The sequence below is a fragment of the Myotis myotis genome, unplaced genomic scaffold (assembly GCF_014108235.1).
Source record: "Myotis myotis isolate mMyoMyo1 unplaced genomic scaffold, mMyoMyo1.p scaffold_m19_p_1, whole genome shotgun sequence".
NCBI lineage: Eukaryota > Metazoa > Chordata > Mammalia > Chiroptera > Vespertilionidae > Myotis > Myotis myotis.
The window spans coordinates 29,064,367-29,084,086 of NW_023416313.1; the positions used below are offsets into that span (position 1 = coordinate 29,064,367).

The window sequence follows — 19,720 nt, forward strand, 5'->3', positions numbered from 1 at the left end:
AACCTTTCCTTCCATCATTTGTTTACCTAGAACAAAGCAACACATTAACAGCTTGACACCCAAAGGTACTGTGTAACAGTAATTTTTAACGAAATCACAGATTTTAGAAACTATTCATTTTAACATTTGATACTTATTATGTTACTAACTTTTGTAAATAATTTCTTGGGTGAATATTTAAATGTTTACTTATGGTATAGTTACCGTGGTAACTATCTAGTTAATATTAAAATAGGAAGAAAGCAAGGCGGAGGCCAGACATTATAAGTATGGTCATCTGGGCAGCTTCACCAGGAAGCTGAAACGTCACACGCCCCGGGGAACCACAGGTTCGCCCCTGCAAATCACTGGGAGAAAGGGTCCAACAAAGGGAAGATGGATGGATGTGCAATGAAGTCCCAGGGATGTAGGGAAGGTACCTGCCTGTCAGTTTAGCCTTGGGAGCCATGGATTGGCTAGGGGGTAGAGCCCCTGCAAGCACACAAAATCCTGAAGGATTCATTAGATAAGCCCCTGGTTAAAAACCCAAAACAAAGAGTTCTCTCTCCCTTATTCCTCTTGCTTCGTCCCTGCTTCCTTGCATTTGCTTGCCCCAAGATCCTTGCTAGCCCGCTTTGTGGCTCTAGCAGCTGCCTGGACCATGGCCATGCAGACCCTACACTCAATGGACTGCAGCTGGGAACGCAAGCCGAGCCAGCCTGATGCTGGTCTGGACTGTGCAAACATAGAGCAGAAACTCTGGGCAGTGGTTTTGATTCCAGCCCTGCTGAAGACAAAATGGCAGGACAGAGGGAAGACGGGACTTTGGAGGGAAACGCCCTTCATGTTATAGCATCATTAAAGCTTCCCAGGAAACCTCATCCTCCCGAGGGGGCTTCAAGAAATTCTTGTTCCCGTGGCACCCCAAGAAGCCCACGTCCCCTGGGAACAGGTGAGGATGTAGAGGACACCTCACCAAACAACAGTAGGGAACTAGAGTATAATCCAAAGGTATACGTATAGATTCATTCCTGGGGTGGGTGTGTGTGTGTGTGTGTGTGTGTGTGTGTGTGTGTACTTCATTCCTCTACCTGACACATTTTAATTGATTCTTTTTAAAATATATATATATTTTTATTGATTTTAGAGAGGAAGGGAAAGGGGGAGAGAGAGACAGAAACATCAATGATGAAAAATCACTGATTGGCTACCTCCTGCATGGCTCACATTTGGGGATTGAGCCTGCAACCCAGGCATGTGCCCTGACTGGGAATCGAACCATGATCTCCTGGTTCAAAGGTGACACTCAACCACTGCGCCATGCCAGCCATGGCGATTCGTTTCTATACAAAGTGCTCTGCAAGATTCTGAGGTGTGGATGGATTAAAAAGTCACTCACTGTCAGGTGGAGGGGGTCATTGGGGAAAAAATGGGATATCTGTAATATTTTCAACAATAAAGATGTTTTAAAAAGCCACTTGCATCAGGACCATGTTATCTAGAAAAGACAAAAGGAACTAATCTGGAAAACTAAAGAATAGAAGTGGTTTGTGATTAAATTCCAAGTTATTGGGGGAGGCATAAGTCAGTGTTTTTTTTGCCTTCTACATTTTGAACAAAATGAGTGACTATAAAATAATTAAAATTATTAACCAAACAAACATTACCCAAACGAAACATAACCTAACTGCAGATTATTCCTCAAAATAATATTTTAATAGGCTACACATTTCAGTGTCTTGTGGAATTCTTTTTTTTTTTTTTTTTTTTTTTTAGTGGGAAGGTGATTCTCCAGAAATACCTTATGAAATTGCTTTCATTATTCTATATTTACATTTTAAAATCAAATTGTTAATACTCAAGCTATTCAAGACTGTTCTGCCAGGGGTGGGCAAACTTTTTGACTCAAGGGCCACAATGGGTTCTTAAACTGGACCGGAGGGCCGGAACAAAAGCATGGATGGAGTGTTTGTGTGAACTAATATAAATTCAAAGTAAACATCATTACATAAAAGGGTACAGTCTTTTTTGTTTGTTTGTTTTATTCATTTCAAATGGGCCAGATCCGGCCCGCAGGCCGTAGTTTGCCCACGGCTGTACAAGAGCCGTGTGGCCTTGAGCAAATTATTTTAATTCCTCTAAGCCCATTTTCTCCACTAAAAATATTAAATATACTTAGCTTATTGGGTACTTATAAAGACTAAATATGATATGTTCATTAAGCACTTAGTACAGTGCTCACTACACAGATTAGGTGCTCAATCAACATTAGTTGTTATTGTTATTATTTTATATTTTCAAAAAATCAGCTGATTTTTAAAATGCATTTTCAGAAAGGTGATGTTCCTAGAGAAGCTCAGTAAAATTCCTAGTAATTTCTAAACAGGAAATCTAAAAATGTGAATATCAGCAGCACTGTCATAACAAATCTGTTGAATTTCTGGGGCACCTGTTTCCAAGGAGAATCATTTCTGTTTGTATTCAATACTTTTTAAAACATCTGAGGTAACACTAAACAAACGCGGTTATTTAAATAGTCTTGTCATTGCACTTGAGTGCATCAGCAAGTTAACTTGATGTTTCTGTTAGGTGAGCTGAGGAGTCAGTAAAAGAGCTATCTAGTCCCTATCCAAGTCATTATCTACATTGCAAATGATTCCCAATCTCTAGTTCTAGTTCTAACCTGGAACTCTCTCTACCTATCTCTATCTCTATCTCTCTATCTCTATCTCTATCTCTATCTCTATCTCTATCTCTATTTCTATCCCTATCTCTCTCTCTCTCTCTCTCTCTCTCTCTCTCTCTCTCTCTCTCTATATATATATATATATATATATATGTGTGTGTGTGTGTATATATGTATATATATATGTATATATGTATATATATATATATATATATATATATATATATACATATCCTATCTATTAAAAGACAAAAAGGGTAATTAACTATATCTATACTACACTTCCCATTGGCTAATCAGGGGGATATGCAAATTAACTGCCAACAAAGATGGCGGCTGGCAGCCACGCAGCTGAAGTGAACAGGAGGTTTGCTTGCTCCAGTGATGGAGGAAGCCAAGGTTCCTCACCTGCCGCGGCCAGGCTCTGATCCCGAAAGCAACAATGTTTCAATTATAGAAACTAAACAAACCCCAGATACCTGCTTTCAGCCGGCCGCTGCCTCAGAGTTGGGAGCAACAGTGAGGGCAACAATGTTTCAATTATAGAAGATAAATAAATCTCAGAAAAAAAAAAAAGGAAAAAAGGAGAAGCTGGGAGCTTCAGTCGCCAGCCAGCCTGAAAACGGCCCTCAGCCCCTTATCCAGGCTGGCCAGGAACCCCAGTGGGGACCCCCACACTGAAGGGGTTGTGACCAGCTGCAAACAGCCATCAGCCCCTCATCCAGGTTGGCCAGGCACCCAAGCGGGACCCCCACCCTGATCCGGGACACCCTTCAGGGCAAACCCTCTGGCCCCCACCCGTGCACCAGGCCTCTATCCTATATAGTAAAAGGGTAATATGAAAACTGACCCTAACAGCAGAAAGACTGGGAATGACTGGTCACTATGACACAAACTGACCACCAGGGGGCAGACGCTCAATGCAGGAGCTGCCCACTGGTGGTCAGTGTGCTCCCACATGGGGGAGCTCTACTCAGCCACAAGCCAGGCTGATGGCTGCCAGTACAGCGGTGGTGGTGGGATCCTCTCCTGCCTCCTCAGCAGCGCTAAGGATGTCTGACTGCAGCTTAGACCTGCTCCCCGCTGGCAAGTGGACATCTCCCGAGGGCTGCCGGGCTGCCAGAGAAATGTCTGATTGCCATCTTAGGCCCAATCCCCTGGCGAGCAGGCCTAAGCCAGCAGGTGGTCATCCCCCGAGGGGTCCAGACTCGAGAGGGCACAGGCCAGGCTGAGGGACCCCCCACCCCCGAGTGCACAAATTTTTGTGCACCGGGCCTCTAGTGTATATATCCTATCTAATCAAAGAGAAACATGGTAATTAGCCATACGTCTGCTACCCTTCCCATCGGCTAATCAGGGCGATATGCAAATTAACTGCCAGCCAAGATGGCGGCCGGCAGCCAAGCAGCTTGAAGTGAACATGAGGCTTGCTTGCTTCAGTGACGGAGGACTCCAACGTTCCCTGCCTGCCGCTGCCGGCCTCTGAGCTTGCAGTTTGAAACATTGTTACAAATATAGAATCTAAACAAACTCCAGAAACCTGCTTTCAGCCAGCCGGGATCTCAGAGCTGGAGTTGAAACAGTGTTTCGATTATAGAACCCAAACAAACCACAAACCAGATACCTGCTTTCAGTAGAGGAGGCCTAAGAGTTGGAGCCAAGCCTCAGAGCTAAAGCTGGCCCAGAATAAAAAAGAAAAAAGGGAGCTGTTGGGAGCTTCAGTCACCCGCCAGCCTGAAAACAGCCCTCAGCCCTCACCCAGACTGGCCAGGCACCCCAGTGGGGACCCCCACCCTGAAGGGTGTGTGACCAGCTGCAAACAGCCATCATCCCCTCATCCAGGCTGGCCAGGCACCCCAGTGGGGACCCCCACCCTGATCTGGGACACCCTTCAGGGCAAACCAGCCTGCCCCCACCCGTGCACCAGGCCTCTATCCTATATAGTAAATGGATAATATGCCTCTCGGCACCGGGATCAGCGGCTCTGTGTGTGACAGGGGAAGGGGCCACAACCTCCCTATCCATCCTGCTCTGTTCGTGACAGGGGAAGGCACCCCAACCCCCTGATCAGCCCTGCTCTGTGCCTGATAGGGGGGAGCTCCCCAACCCCCTGATCGCCCTGTGGCTCTGTGTGTGACAGGGGTGAACTCCCCAAGCCCCTGATCGACCTGGCTCTGTGTGTGACAGGGTAAGGAGCCCCAACCCCCCCTGATGGGCCCTGCTCTGTGAGTGACAGGGGGCAGTGCCCCAACCCCCTGATTGGCCCTGCTCTGTGCGTGACAGGGGGTGGCGCTGCAACCTCCCCATCGACCCTGCCTTGAGTGTGACAGGGGGCGGTGCCCCACCCCCCAATCAGCCCTACCCTGAGCGTGACTGAGGGTGGCATCGTAACCTCCCGATCCGCCCTGCTCTGTGCATGACAGGGGGCGGCGCCCCAAATCCCCAATCAGCCCTGCTCTGAGTCCGACCAGGGGCTGCACCTAGGGATTGGGCCTGCCCTCTGCCAGCAGGTCGTTATCTCCCGAGGGGTCCCAGACTGCGAGAGGGCACAGGCTGGGCTGAGGAAACCCCCTCCCCCCCGAGTGCACAAATTTTTGTGCATCGGGCCTCTAATTAATATATATATATATATATATATATATATATATATATATATATATATATATATTAGTATATATCTATACCTCTATCTCTATCTCTCTCTATCTCTGTCGCTATCTCTATCACTATCTCTGGAACTTCAGATCCTTACGTATGTACACCTGACTTTCAGAAATTTTCCCTTCTAACTCTACCTACAACTCTAACTCTCCAGTACTGAACTATCTTCCCCATTCTTCTTGCAAATCTGCTTTTTCACATCTGAATGCTAGATATAGCCATTCACCTAGTGCCACATTTCAGAAACCTTAGAATCATCTTAGATGCCTTACTGCCACGTGTCTTATTTACCATGTGATATCCATATTCAAGAAATGTATTCAAGAAATGTTATTTGAACACAAGCACTGTTCTAGATTCTTCACTTATACAAGCAAAACTGTAATCAAAGTTCACCAAACCTTCTGCTATAGTATCTGCCTTCCTGTCCCTTCATTTTTCTCCCTAATCCAATATATGCACCACATTGCTTCCTTCATAACACCAATGCCATGTGCCCCCATACACTTCTTCACAGATATCATCTCTAAACATTTAGTTCATGCCATTTCCTATGGACTTTGTGGATATGCAATCAACAAAACTATTTGTTTGTTTTTAATGGTTCTCTGTGTTGGATGGTTTCATTTAAATATCCATGCTCTCTTGTCTACAGGCACTAGGATAAAACTAGTTAGAACCTTGGCTCTAACTTGAAGGAAAGTTCATGAATTTTTTAAAATGTAAATTTATGCATGGTGCTGTTTAGATGCTGTGGAAAGTAATTGTTCACAGAGTGAACTAACATAGAGATCATTTAATTCTTTAGGAATAAATCTTTTAACCAATATTTTTAGCCAGGCTAGAAAACAACTATGGAAACAAGTATAACCCAAAGATTTCTCAATCTTAGCACCATTGACATATTGGGCCAGACAAGCCTTTGTTGTAGGTGGGAAGAGGGGAGGTGCAGGCTTTCCTGTGCAGTGTAGGATGTGTAGCAGCATCCCTGGTCTATACCCACTAAATGCCAGTCGCACACCCTTCGCGCACCCCAATTGGTGATAACCAAAAATATCTGTCAACATTGCCAAATGTCCCCTGGAGGACAAAAAAGAAAAAAACCACTTCCACCTGAGAACCACTGATCTAAATCTTCTCAGTTCCCCAATCTTCCAGGTTCACCTTTCCTTGAGCATCTGAATAAGTTTCTTCAGCTCCCATCCCTTTAAATAGTACAGTGTGCTTGATAACGGAGCTTTAAGTTGCTCCTCATTCCACCCCTGAGGCAGCCTGAGCCTCCATTATGTCCTGGAACCTGCAATTGTCCTGCTCCTATGCTTGTTGACACTGTCTTCCTTCAGTTTTCCAAAAAATCAGCCACCAACTCTAAGGCTTATGCATTTGACAGATTTTGTAGATTGTTGATATATTTCAAAGGGTGTATACATTTTTTAGTGTAAGAGAATAATTACATGAGAGAAACAATTATACTGACCATCATGCCTGCAAAATTATTATCTCCTCCATTCAGAATATATTCATGTATCATTCTCTGTAATTCTTCCAGAAATATTTTATTGATAGGTACCTCCCTTCTCACATCATTGTCTTCTCTAATTTTTTTTTATCATCTTCACTCTTCTATCCTATGTAATAAAGAGGTAATATGCAAATTAACCTTCACGCCCTCACAAGATGGCTGCCTACAGCCAGGCCGGCAGGGGGATTAGTGAGGAGTGACCAAACAAGTGAACAAGCAGGCTGCGTAGGGTGACCAGGCCAGCAGGCGGTTAGTGAGGGATGACCAAATGACTGAGCAGCAGGCTGTGTGGGGTGACCAGGTTGGCAGGGGTGCCATGAGGGGCAACCAGGCCAGTAGAGGGGGGCAGTTGGGGGCAACTAGGCCAGCAGGGGGAGTAGTTGGGGTGACTAGGTCGGCAGAGGGTGTCAGTTGGGGGCAACCAGGCCCACAGAAGGGGCAGTAAGAGGCAACCAGGCCAGTGGGTGGGCAGTTAGGGGTGACCAGGCCAGCGGAGTGGTGTAGTTGAGGGCAACCAGGCCAGCAAGGAGGGCAGTTGGGGGCGATTGGGCTGGCAGGGGGGGCAGTGAGGGGCAACTAGGCCAGTGGGGGGAGCAGTTGGGGGCAGCAGGCCAGCAGAAGTGGCAGTGAGGGGTAACCAGGCTGGTGGGGGGGGCAGTTAGGAGCAGCCAGGCCAGCATGAAGAGGTAGTGAGGGGCAATCAGGCCTGCAGGCAGGTGAGCGATAAGGAGCCAGCAGTCCAGGACTGTAAACTGGACTGCCTGCACCCTCTCCAATCTGGGTCCCGGATTGGAGGGGGTGCAGGCTGGGCTGAGGGGACACCCCCATGCCATACACAAATTTTGTGCACCCGACCTCTAGTCTCTAGATAATTTCTAAAATCTCATTTTGCTGTGTAGAGCAAGTATGCTTTATTGCTTTTTCACATTCCCCCATTTCAGTCAATGCCCAGAAGAATTATGTCATTGAAGAAAGGTCCATTTGGACCTATCATAGTGTTTCTGTAAATATTAGAACTACTTCCCAGCAGTAAGTTCCCTTCATTGCTCTTAATCAGAATCTGTAACTCTAGGTACATATGAATCTAGTTATTTGCTTTTTTTTTTTTTCATCTCTGAGCTCCACAAGGGTAGGAACACATTTGGTCTTTTCAGCTATGCCCAGTGTTTAGTGCTTAATAAGCGTGCTATTTTTTTAATTTAATAAATGAATGCTATAGAAGTTTGTAGTAAGGAAGAAGGACACTGTAAATATACCAAAGATTAAATATAGGCTTTACTGATAGAACTAGTGGGTTCAGAATACGAATTAAATGAAGATATTTCTAAAGTGGCCTAGAATAGGGAAGAAGAAGAAGCCACCCAAACTGAATATAAGGTACTCATATTCTTTAACTTTAAAAGGATATGAGAAAAAGCATGTTGCATGCTCTTTCTCCTTATAATTAGGAGATACTTTTTAATTCCTTTGTACAAGATGTACAAGGGCAATTTCTATAATTACCTATTAAAGAAACCATGATAATTCCTTCAGTAACATGAATGACTAAAAATATAAACAATAACTTAGCATCGCATAGAATCTCTCTGAAACAAGAATTGAAACTCTCTCAGAATGTGAGTGAATACCAAAGGAAGGGAAGACACAGCCTCTGGACTTGTCCAGCATGGAATTTACACTGGGCAGAAGCCTAGGCTCCCTCAGTGCCAGAAGGATGACAGATAAATATACAAAACCTACTTCTATTCAAACACCCCCCAACAGTCCCCCTTCTCCACCTAAGCACACTTCCCAACAGGTCTGTCGGCATAAAGACATAGATTGAAGCTAAATTCATTTCAAAAGAACTGTTTAACTTCCACATGAAAAATGATGTCTTCTCTAAAGATAAATTTTCCTTTAGGAGATATATATATATATTACAACACACACACATGCACACACATAAAATATACATTAGCTAAATAGTGCCTGCTCAATTTAACAATTTAAGCTTAGAAACACTGACACTATGGGAACTTCAAAGGATTTGGAGGGATTTTAATTGCTTTATACACCATCCCTAATTTTTTAAAAAAAGAAGAAACTGTGCCTCAAAATTTGGACTCACATGTCTAAGGTCACTCACTTAGGCTAATGATAATCAAAAGAAGCCCCAAGATGCCAAGTCCTTCCTCATTGTCTTCCTACAACCCCAACCCATTTCCACGAAGCTTACAGCAGAACATACGGTTGGCCTTGCATTAATTGACTGTTTTTCTCTGTACACTTGTTACTACCCCATGATGACTAGTGCTGTACTAGAGATAAGAAGAATACAGCAACCAAAAAAAGGGTCTATTACTTGCTGGGGCTATGGGGGACACACAGCTGTTATGGAGGAAGAGCCATAGTGTGAACATAGTTTCTCTAAATAAAAACCCACATTGTTCCCAATATTACATTATCTATAATAATAAAAGCATAATATGCTAATTAGACCAGACAGCCAAACGACCTTCTAGACATCATTCCAGATGCCTTTCTGGATGAAGCCGCAGCAGCAGGGGCCAAAGCAGAGGCAGTTAGGGGTGATCAGGCAGGCAGGTGAGCGGTTAAGGGTGATCAGGCAGGCAGGTGAGTAGTTAGGAGCAATCAGGCACACAGGCAAGTGGCAAGGGGCAATCAGGCAGTCAGGCAAGTGGTTAGGGGTGATCAGGCAGTCAGGCAAGTGGTTAGGGGTTATCAGGCAGACAGGCAGAGGTGGTTAGGGGCGATCAGGCAGGCAGGCAAGCAGTTAGGGATGATCAGGCAGGTATGCAGAGTGGTTAGAGGCAATCAGGCAAACAGGCAGGCGAGCGGTTAGGAGCCAGCAGTCCCAGATTGCAAGAAGGTGCAGGCCGAGCTGAGGGATTTCCCCCTCCCCCACCCCCCTCCCTGTGCATGAATTTCGTGCACTGGGCCTCTAGTAAGGGATGAAACAAATAAAATGTCAAGAACTATGTCCAAAAAATCTTATTTTCTGTTCAAGATATTATCCTGTTTCACTCTCAAAACCCCCCTGAAATAATAAGAGAAACACAAAACTAAACCCAAAGCAGTGCAGGCGGTCCAAGGGACTTGCTGGATGGACCCACTCCAAAGCAGAAGCCGAAGAACTGAGACATCCTTTGCCCATGGATTGGAAAGAGGTCCCAACCTGAGCAACTAGAATTCTGGGATATTGCTAAGGTAAGAGCTACTGGGCTCTGAGAGAAGGAGAAAGCTTGAGACAGAACACCAGGTAATTAAGTAAAAGATAACAAAATTCTGAACAAAAATGCTCATTAGTAAAAGTGTATCTAAATAAACTACCTTCAGATGTATTGGCACTCACTAAAGAGGAATTTTTAGACATTGAAGAATTCAAAAAGTTAATTACCCACAAACTTATTTTTTTAAATTATTTATTGTTTAAAGTATTACATATGTCTCTTTTTCCCCCAATTCACCTTTCCCCAGCCACCCTCACCACCCAATACATGCCCTCACCCCCCTAGTGTCTGTGTCCATTGGTTATGCTCATATGCATGCATACAAGTTCTTTGGTTGATCTCTTACCCCCACCACCCACCCTTCCCCTCCTTCACTCTGAGGTTTGACAGCCTGTTCAATCCTTCTCTGTCTCTGGATCTATTTTTGTTCATCAGTTTATGTCATCCATTATAGTCCATAAATGAGTGAGATCATGTGATATTTATCTTTCTCCAACTGGCTACTTTCACTTAGCATAATGCTCTCCATGTCCATACATGCTGTTGCAAATGGTCAGAGTTCTTTCTTTTTTACAGAAGCATAGTATTCCATCGTTTAGATGTACCACAGTTTTCTAATCCACTCATCTGCTGATGGGCACTTAGGCTGTCTTCAAATCTTACCTATTGCAAATTGTGCTGCTATGAACACAGGGGTGCATATATCCTTTCTGATTGGTGTTTCTGATTTCTTGGGATATATTCCTAGCAGTGGGATCACTGGGTCAAATCGCAGTTCCGTTTTTAATTTTTTGAAGAAGCTCTATAATGTTCTCCACAGTGGCTGCACCAGTCTGCATTCCCAGCAGCAGTGCATGAGGGTTCCTTTTTCTCCGCATCCTCACCAGCACTTGTCATTTGTTGATTTGTTGATGATAGCCATTCTGACAGGTGTGAGATGGTATCTTATTGTTGTTTCAATTTGCATCTCTCGGATGATTAATGACTTTGAGAATGTTTTCATATGTCTCTTGGACTTCTGTATGTCCACTTTCAAAAAGTGTCTATTTAAGCCTTTTGCCAATTTTTTGATTGGATTGTTTATCTTCTTTCTGTTAAGATGTATGAGTTCCCTATAAATTTTGGAGATTAGGCCCTTATTGGATATAACATTGGCAAATATGTTCTCCCATGCAGGGGGCTTTCTTGTTGTTTTGCTGATGGTTTCTTTTGCTGTGCAAAAGATTTTTATTTTGATGAAGTCCCATTTGTTTATTTTCTCCTTAGTTTCCATTGCCCTATGAGCTGTATCAGTAAAGATATTGTTATGACATATATCTGATATTTTGCTGCATGTGGATTCCTCTAAGATTTTTATGGTTTCCCATCTTACATTTAAATCCTGTATCCATTTTGAGCTTATTTTGTTGTATGGTGTAACTCAGTGGTCTAGTTTTCATTTTTTTGCATGTATCTGTCCAATTTTCCCAATACCATTTATTGAAGAAGACTGTCTTGACTCCATTGTATGCTCTTGCCTCCTTTGTCAAATATTAATTGATCATAGTGGCTTGGGTCGATTTCTGGGTTTTCTGTTCTATCCCATTGATCTATATGTCTGTTCTTGTGCCAGTACCAGGCAGTTTTGAGAACAGTGGCTTTGTAATACAGCTTGATATATTGTGATCCCTCCAACTTTGCTGTTCTTTCTCAAAATTGCTGTGGCTATTCAGGGTTTTTTTATTCCATATGAATTTTTGGAAGGTTTGTTCTAGGTTTATGAAATATGCCATTGGTATTTTAATGGCATTGTATTAAATCTATAGATTGCTTTGGGTAGTATGGATATTTTTTTAAAAAATATATTTTATTGATTTTTCACAGAGAAGAAGGGAGAGAGAGAGAGTCAGAAACATCGATGAGAGAGAAACATTGATCAGCTGCCTCCTGCACATCTCCCACTGGGGATGCGCATGCAACCCAAGTACATGCCCTTGACCGGAATCGAACCCGGGACCTCTCAGTCCACAGGCCGACGCTCTATCCACTGAGCCAAACCAGTCTCGGCGGGTAGTATGGATATTTTAATGAAGTTGATTCTTCTAATTCATGAACACTGTATGTTCTTCCATTTGTTTATGTCTTCCTCTATCTCTTTTTTCAATGTCATGTAGTTTTCTAAGTAAAGGTCTTTTATCTCCTTAGTTAAGTTTATTCCTAGGTATCTTAATTTTTTTGGTGCGATGGTAAATGGGATTGTTTGTTTGTTTGTTTCTCTTTCTGTGAGATCATTATTAGTGTATAAAAAAGCCATAGATTTATGGGTGTTAATTTTGTATCCTGCTACATAGCCAAATTCATTTATTAAGTGTAGTAGTTTTTTAATGGAGTCTTTAGGGTTCTCTATGTACAATATGATGTCATCTGCAAATAATGAAAGTTTTACTTCTTCTTTTCCAATTTGGCTACCTTTTATTTCTTCGTCTTGTTTTATTGCTATGGCTGTCACTTCCAGTACTATGTCAAACAGGAATGGTGAGAGTGGGCATCCTTGTCTTGTTCCTGTTCTTAGGAGAAATAGTTTTAATTTTTGCCCATTGAGTATGATCTTGTCTGTAGGTTTGTCATATAAGGCTTTTATTATGTTGAGGTATTATCCCTCTATTCCCACTTTGCTGAGAGGTTTTATCAGGAAAGGGTGTTGTATTTTGTCAAATGCTTTTTCTGCATCAATTGATATGATTATGTTATTTTTTTCTCTCAATTTTTTTATGTGATGTACCACATTTATTGATTTGTGGATATTGTACCATCCTTGCATCCCCGGAATAAAAGAAAGATCATGGTGTATGATCTTTCTAATGTAATACTGGATCTGATTTGCTAGGATTTTGTTGAGGATTTTAGCATGTATGTTCATCAGAGATAGTGGCCTGTAATTCTACTTCTTTGTAGTGTCTTTATCTGGTTTTGGTATTAGGGTGATGCTGGCTTCATAGAAAGTGCTTGGAAGTGTTCCTTCCTCTTGAATTTTTTGGTATAGGCTGAGGAGGATAGGTTTTAGTTCTTCTTTGAATGTTTGGTAAAACTCCCGTTTAAAGCCGTCTGGCCCAGTGCTTTGTTTGCTGGAAGTTTTTTCATTGCTGCTTCAATTTCCTTCATAGCTAATGGCCTACTCAGATATTTTAGTTCTTTCAGATTAAGTTTGCAGGTTCTTTTAGGTTGACTAGTTTTTTGGAATAGAGTTGTTTGTTCATAGTAATTTTTTTTTTTTTTTACAATCCTTTGTATTTCTGTGGGGCTTGTTGTTATTTAACCTCTTTCATTTCTGATTTTGTTTTGTTGGGTCCTTTTTGCTTCTTGGTGACCCTGGCTGGAGGTTCATCAGTCTTGTTTATCCTTTCAAAGAACCAGCTCTTGCTTTCATTGATCTTTTGTATTTTTTTGTTTGTTTATTTGTTTTTGTCTCTATGTCATTTATTTCTGCTCTGATCTTTATTACGTCCTTCCTTCTGCTCACTCTGGGCTTTTATTGTTGCTCTCTTTCTAATTCTTTAAGTTGTAGAGTTAGATAACTTATTACCAGTTTTTTTATTTGTTTGTTTGTTTGTTTTTTGAGGTAGGCCTGTAATGATATGAATTTCCCTCTCAGGATTGCTTTCACTATGTCCCATAGATTTTGAATTCTTATGTTTTTATTGTCATTTGTTTCCAAGATGTTTTTTTTTATTTCTTCTTTGATCTCTTTGGTAGTCCAATCATTGCTTAATAACATGCTATTTAGCCTCCAAGTGTTTGAACTTTCTTATTGTTTTTATTGTAGTTGATTTCTAATATTATGCCATTGTGGTCTGAGAAGATGCTTGATATGATTTCAATCTTCTTGAATTTGAAGAGATTTTGCCTGTGTCCCAATATGTGGTCTATCTTTGAAAATGTCCCATGTGCACTTGAGAAGAATGTATATTCTGTGGATTTGGGGTGAAATGTTCTGAAGATGTTGATTAAGTCCATCTGATCTAATGAGTGTTTAGGATTGCTGTTTCTTTGCTGATTTTTTGTTTAGAGGATTTATACAGTGATGTCAATGGGGTATTAAAATACCCTACTATGATTGTATTGCTGTCAAGCTCTTCCTTGATGTCTTCCAAACTTTTTAAATGTATTTGGGTGCTCTTGCATTGAGTACATATATGTTTACCAGAGTTATGTCCTCTTGTTGTATCGATCCCTTTAGTATTATGAAGTGACCTTCCTTGTCTCTTGTTATTGCCTTCACTTTGAGGCCTATTTTGTCAGATATAAGTATTGCTACCCCACCTTTTTTTCATTTCCATTTGCCTGAAAGATATTTTCCCATCCCTTCACTTTAAGTCTGTGTGAGTCCCTTGTTCTGAGGTGGGTCCCTTATAGACAGTATATATCTAGGTCATGTTTTCTTATCCATTCAGCACTCCATGTCTTTTGATTGGAGCATTTAGTCCATTTACATTTAAGGATATTATTGATAGGTACTTGTTTGTAGCCATTTTTATTCCTTGTGCCTGTGTTCCTTCTTCCCTTTCTATTTCTTCCTTTTACAACAGTCTCTTTATCATTTCTTCCATTGCTGGCTTGGTAGTGATAAGCTCCCTTAACCCTTTTTATCTCCAAAGCTCTTGATTTCCCCTTCAATTTTGAATGATATCCTGGCTGGATAGAGTATTCTTTGGTCCAGTCCCTTGCTTTGCCTCACTTTGTATACTTTATTTCATTCCCTTCTGGCCTGATGTGTTTCTGTTGAGAAATCATTTGATAATCTAATGGGAGATCCTTTGTAGGTAACTCTCTGTCTCTCTCTTGCAGCTTTTAAGAGTCTCTTTTTGTCGTTAATGTTTGCGATTGTAATTACAACGTATCTTTGTGTTGGTATTTTTGGGTTCATCTTGTTTGGGACTCTCTGTGCTTGTGTGACTTTTTTCTTCCCCAAATCAGGTAAGTTTCTTCATTATTTCTTCAAATAGGTTTTCTAATCCTTGGTCCTCTTCTTATCCTTCTGGCACCCCTATTATATATATGTTGCTTCATTTCATGTTGTCCCAAAGCTCCCTTAGGCTCTCTTCCTGCTTTCTAATGTTTTTCTTCAATTGCTTTTCAGACTGTGTATGTTTTGTTGCCCTATATTCTAAATCACCAATTCAATCCTCTGCCTCTTCTAATCTACTATTGAAAACTTCCATTCTGTTTTTTATTGTAGCTATATCATTTTTTATTTCCTCTTGATTCTTACATAAGTTGATTTTCTCTTCCATCCAATTTATGAACTGTATGACCCTTACTCTAAATTCTTTTTCTGACATATTGCATGCCTCTTTTTATTTAGTTCCTTTTCTGGCGAATCCTTCTTTTCTTTCCTTGGGGTGTTGTTTCTTTATTTCCCCATTTTTGTTGTCTCTTTCTGGCCCTGGGTACCCTGTTTGGGGTTTGAGAGGTTATAGACCCTATTAGGACAATAGTCTGATACTGGGTCTGCCTTGGGTCTCACATCTTTATTGTCTCTGCTCTGAGTTGTATCCCCTTCTTCTTGGGATCTAGTCCTTCAGTTATCTGCTTCAGATGCTCGGGGTGTGGCAGAGAGTGCATAGTTTCTCTGGTGTGTGACCCCTTGTGAGGACCCAGAGCCATCTGGCATGCAATACACTGTGTTGCCCCAGCACCCATGGCAGGGTAGCACCCTAGATCCCTCTGGTAGCACCTTTGCAGTGTGTTCCTGTGGCCTCTGACTGGGCTCACTGGCTTTCTCTTGGTCACTGCCTCAGCACTCTCCTGTGGCCTGGAGTGAGGCATGTTCTGGGTTGCTGCAGGTAGCCCCTGCAGGACTGCCATAGGGGCTGGGAAGAAGTGGGTACAGGTTTCTCCAGGTCCTACAGTCCCCGTTTTCTTATAGCTTGGAGTGAGATGCATACTGGGTTTCTCCAGTTCACCCATACTCAGTGTGGAGTGGGGGCAGGTTGCCCTGGTTCTCTCAGTCTGCACTCTCCTTTTGCCCAGAGTGAGCTGTGCATGGGGTTGCTCTAGATGGCCCCAGCAAGACTGTCCCAGGGGTCAGGGTGGAGTAGGTGCAGGTTGCTCTGGGTCAAACAGTCGAAGTTCCCCTGTGGCCCTGAGTGAAGAGTGTGCTGGATTTTTCTGGGTCGCACCTCCTGGTTTGGGCTGAAGCAGGTATGGGTCCCAGAGGGCTGGTGAGGAGGCCTGGTGCAGGAGCTCACTCTGGTAGCAGGCACTTCCTGCAGACACCTGGAAGCCTGCCAGGAGGTACTGTGCCATTCACTGCCAGGGCACTATGGTGGTTCCATGTGGGTTATGGCTGGCAAGCGGTGTTCTCTAGCATCCTCTGCCCTTCCTTACAGAAAATTGTCTCCTCAGCTGGGTCTAATTTGTTAATTCAGGGTGAATGTCTCCAATTTAGTTGCTTTTCTGGCCTGACCCTAGGACAGTGATGGCGAACCTTTTGAGCTCGGTGTGTCAGCATTTTGAAAAACCCTAACTTAACTCTGGTGCTGTGTCACATATAGAAATTTTTTTATATTTGCAACCATAGTAAAACAAAAACTTATATTTTTGATATTTATTTTATATATTTAAATGCCATTTAACAAAGAAAAATCAACCAAAAAAAATGAGTTCGCGTGTCAGAGGTTCGCCATCACTGCCCTAGGAGGAGGTGCTTGCACTGCTGTCTATTAGGCCACCATTTTCTAGTTCTGAAGTCTGGGAAGTCCAAGATCAAGGCACCTACCAATGTGTTCCTGGAGAGAGCCCTCTCCCTAATTTTCAGAGGTATACCTTCTTGTTGCATCGGGGTCTATCCACAAACTTATTTTGAAAGAATTCCAAATCTACATATTACAGCAAAATTTTAAAAACAAATAATAGCTGAGAGGGATTAAACAACGTGTACTACCAAGATAAAAATGAATGACGACATTAATTATATACATATAATCCAAAGCAAAAAAAAAGTAAATAAAAAACAAATATATATATATTGAGTTCTCACCATGTGCCAGACACTATTTCAGGGTCTTTTCATTCCTTAAAATAAGGAGTTCTCAGATAAACTGATTGGGGAGATATACTTACCTAGTTTACAGATGAGGAATGGGGGCAAATATAGGTAAGTAATATCCAAGATCACTAAGTTAATAGTTTTGGAATTGGAATTTAAATTTGAATGATGGGATTTCAGGTCTCACTCTTTGAACCATTAAACCAAAAATGTACATAGAACCATCATTCTTAATTATTCAAGCATGGGGAGGAGGGAACCCATATATATCTTAACAATAGAAAGTATATGTCCACTAAAGAATATTAATTTAACTAAATCATATATATAATATATATAATGTGTATTTAACTTTTACATTCAACAATATCCATTATGTTGAGTGGAAGAAACTAGAAACAAAAGAATATATACAATATTATGTCCTTAACATAAATTTCCAAAACAGACACAGATAATATAGTAATAGATGTCTTAATAATTTAAGAGTGGTTATTGTTTTTTGTTTTTTTTTTTTTTTAATATATTTTATTGATTGTTTACAGAGAGGAAGGGAGAGAGATAGAGAGTTAGAAACATCGATGAGAGAGAAACATCGATCAGCTGCCTCCTGCACATCTCCCACTGGGGATATGCCCGCAACCCAGATACATGCCCTTGACCGGAATCAAACCTGGGACCTTTCAGTCCACAGGCTGACGCTCTATCCACTGAGCCAAACCGGTTTCGGCAAGAGTGGTTATTGTTATTTGGATTAATGACTGGAAAGGAGCATGAAGGTTGTTTCTGGGCTTTTCGATGTTAATGCTCTATATTTTGTCATTGGTCTGTTGATCACATTGTGAAAATTCACTGAATGCTATATTTAAGATTTCCAATCTAAATATATGTAAAAGCTTCCAGAAAAAAGAGATTGTACTTCATATGATATGTGTAGTATAATATGTACATGTTGCTACTCTATATCAGGATATGTCTTATAACCTTTTTATGCATTTGTCATTCATTGTGAATATCTGCCTGTCAATAATTGCACTTATATCAAAAATTTTCATATCTTTTGTTTATTCATCTGACTAAAATTTGAATCATTTTAACTCCAAATTAAATGCTACTATTTTTAATATAAGAAACAAAATGGGAATATATAAAGCATAGCAGATTAATAAATTAGCCACATTTTTAATGAATTTCTCTTTGAGATACATCAGTCTCAAGAGTCCTGAGAAATAAAGTAAATGCAATGAAATGATTGCAAAACAATTTAATTTCACATTTTTTTCTCTCTGGGTGAGTCATTTGCCTTTAAGATAGGAATAGTGCCATGACTCATATATTATTTGCTGATAGTGAAGAGTCAGCTTTTATGAACTAGAAACAATTAAGACTTCTATATAAAGACTGCAGAATACTCTCAGACCAGTTTCCAGTGGAAACACAAGTTGGGATAAAGTTGCATATTTTTAAGAAGTTGAGATATTTTCTTTTCTTCCTATAACTAGAAAAGTTCTATTCATCCTTCAAGACACTGCATGGTATCCTCTATGTATCAATCCTGCACGTCAACACATTGCTCTTTTCCATCCTATCTTGAACAATTGATCAACCATCGCTACTGTTGCATGCCTAATGACCCGTGTTCTTTATTTTAAAGCGTTGTTATTAATTGTATGCATCCATTTCTCCTTATTAAAAATGTATTCAGTGAATGGTATTGGCCTCCATAGACAAATTTTGAGGGGGGCGGGTTTCAAGAAGGTCTACCTTATTCTGCAATAGTCTCTCTCATGTCTTCAGATTACCACTTGCTTGATATTCTACAATTACTAAAAATAATTGACATAAATATCTTCAAAATTGAATTTAAATTATGTAAAAATATTTTAAATTATAATGCAATAAAAATTACAAAATGATGTCTAAATATTTCATAAGAACTATAGTGGGCAAAGAGAAGATTGGTGGCGGGGTGGGAGAAGAGACCAGGAGTGAATGTAGCACCTGTGGTTGATGGGAAGAAACTGGAACTGAGAAGGCCCCTCAGAAGAGGAGACAGACCAGCAAAGCATTAAGGGGAGAAAGAAAGAAGGGCTGACGGAGCGCCTGCTATGTGTGAGGGCTACATCTTCATAAACTGAATTGCACAGATGATGAAACTGAGGCAAGAAATGTCAGACATATACTATAATTCATCCAGGTACTTAGATATTAACACATACCAGTATCTGTAAACTTATCTCTAAAGCCCCTTTTTGCCACATTTGCCTTGATTTATTCGCAAGGGATATCTGGGTAAGAAAATAATTCATAGCTAGAACACATATATTTAAAATATATGATTTAGAAGACTGTTATTTGAATCATTTGTTGTTTTTTCAAAGTACCTCAAAAGATGCTATAGTGCTTTTTAAGAAGTAGCCTTTGTTTTTGAAAAGTACTATTAAATGTACAGTAGTTACAAATTCAGGATGAAGCTGGGAACAGATTTTGCACATAAAAATTATGTTTATTATTTACAGAAATCAAGTGGGGAAAGTCATCAGCAAACTAAAAAGCTTAATCGGGGGGAAAAAATAAACTAGGTCAATGCTACAAACTTCCAGATATTTTTG

General features: G+C 41.1%; 1 pseudogene; it reads left to right on the plus strand.

Annotated features, from left to right (window-relative positions):
* The first annotated feature begins 777 nt into the window (after positions 1 to 777).
* LOC118660636 overlaps positions 778 to 19,720 on the plus strand; it is a 99,444-nt pseudogene continuing 80,501 nt past the window's right edge.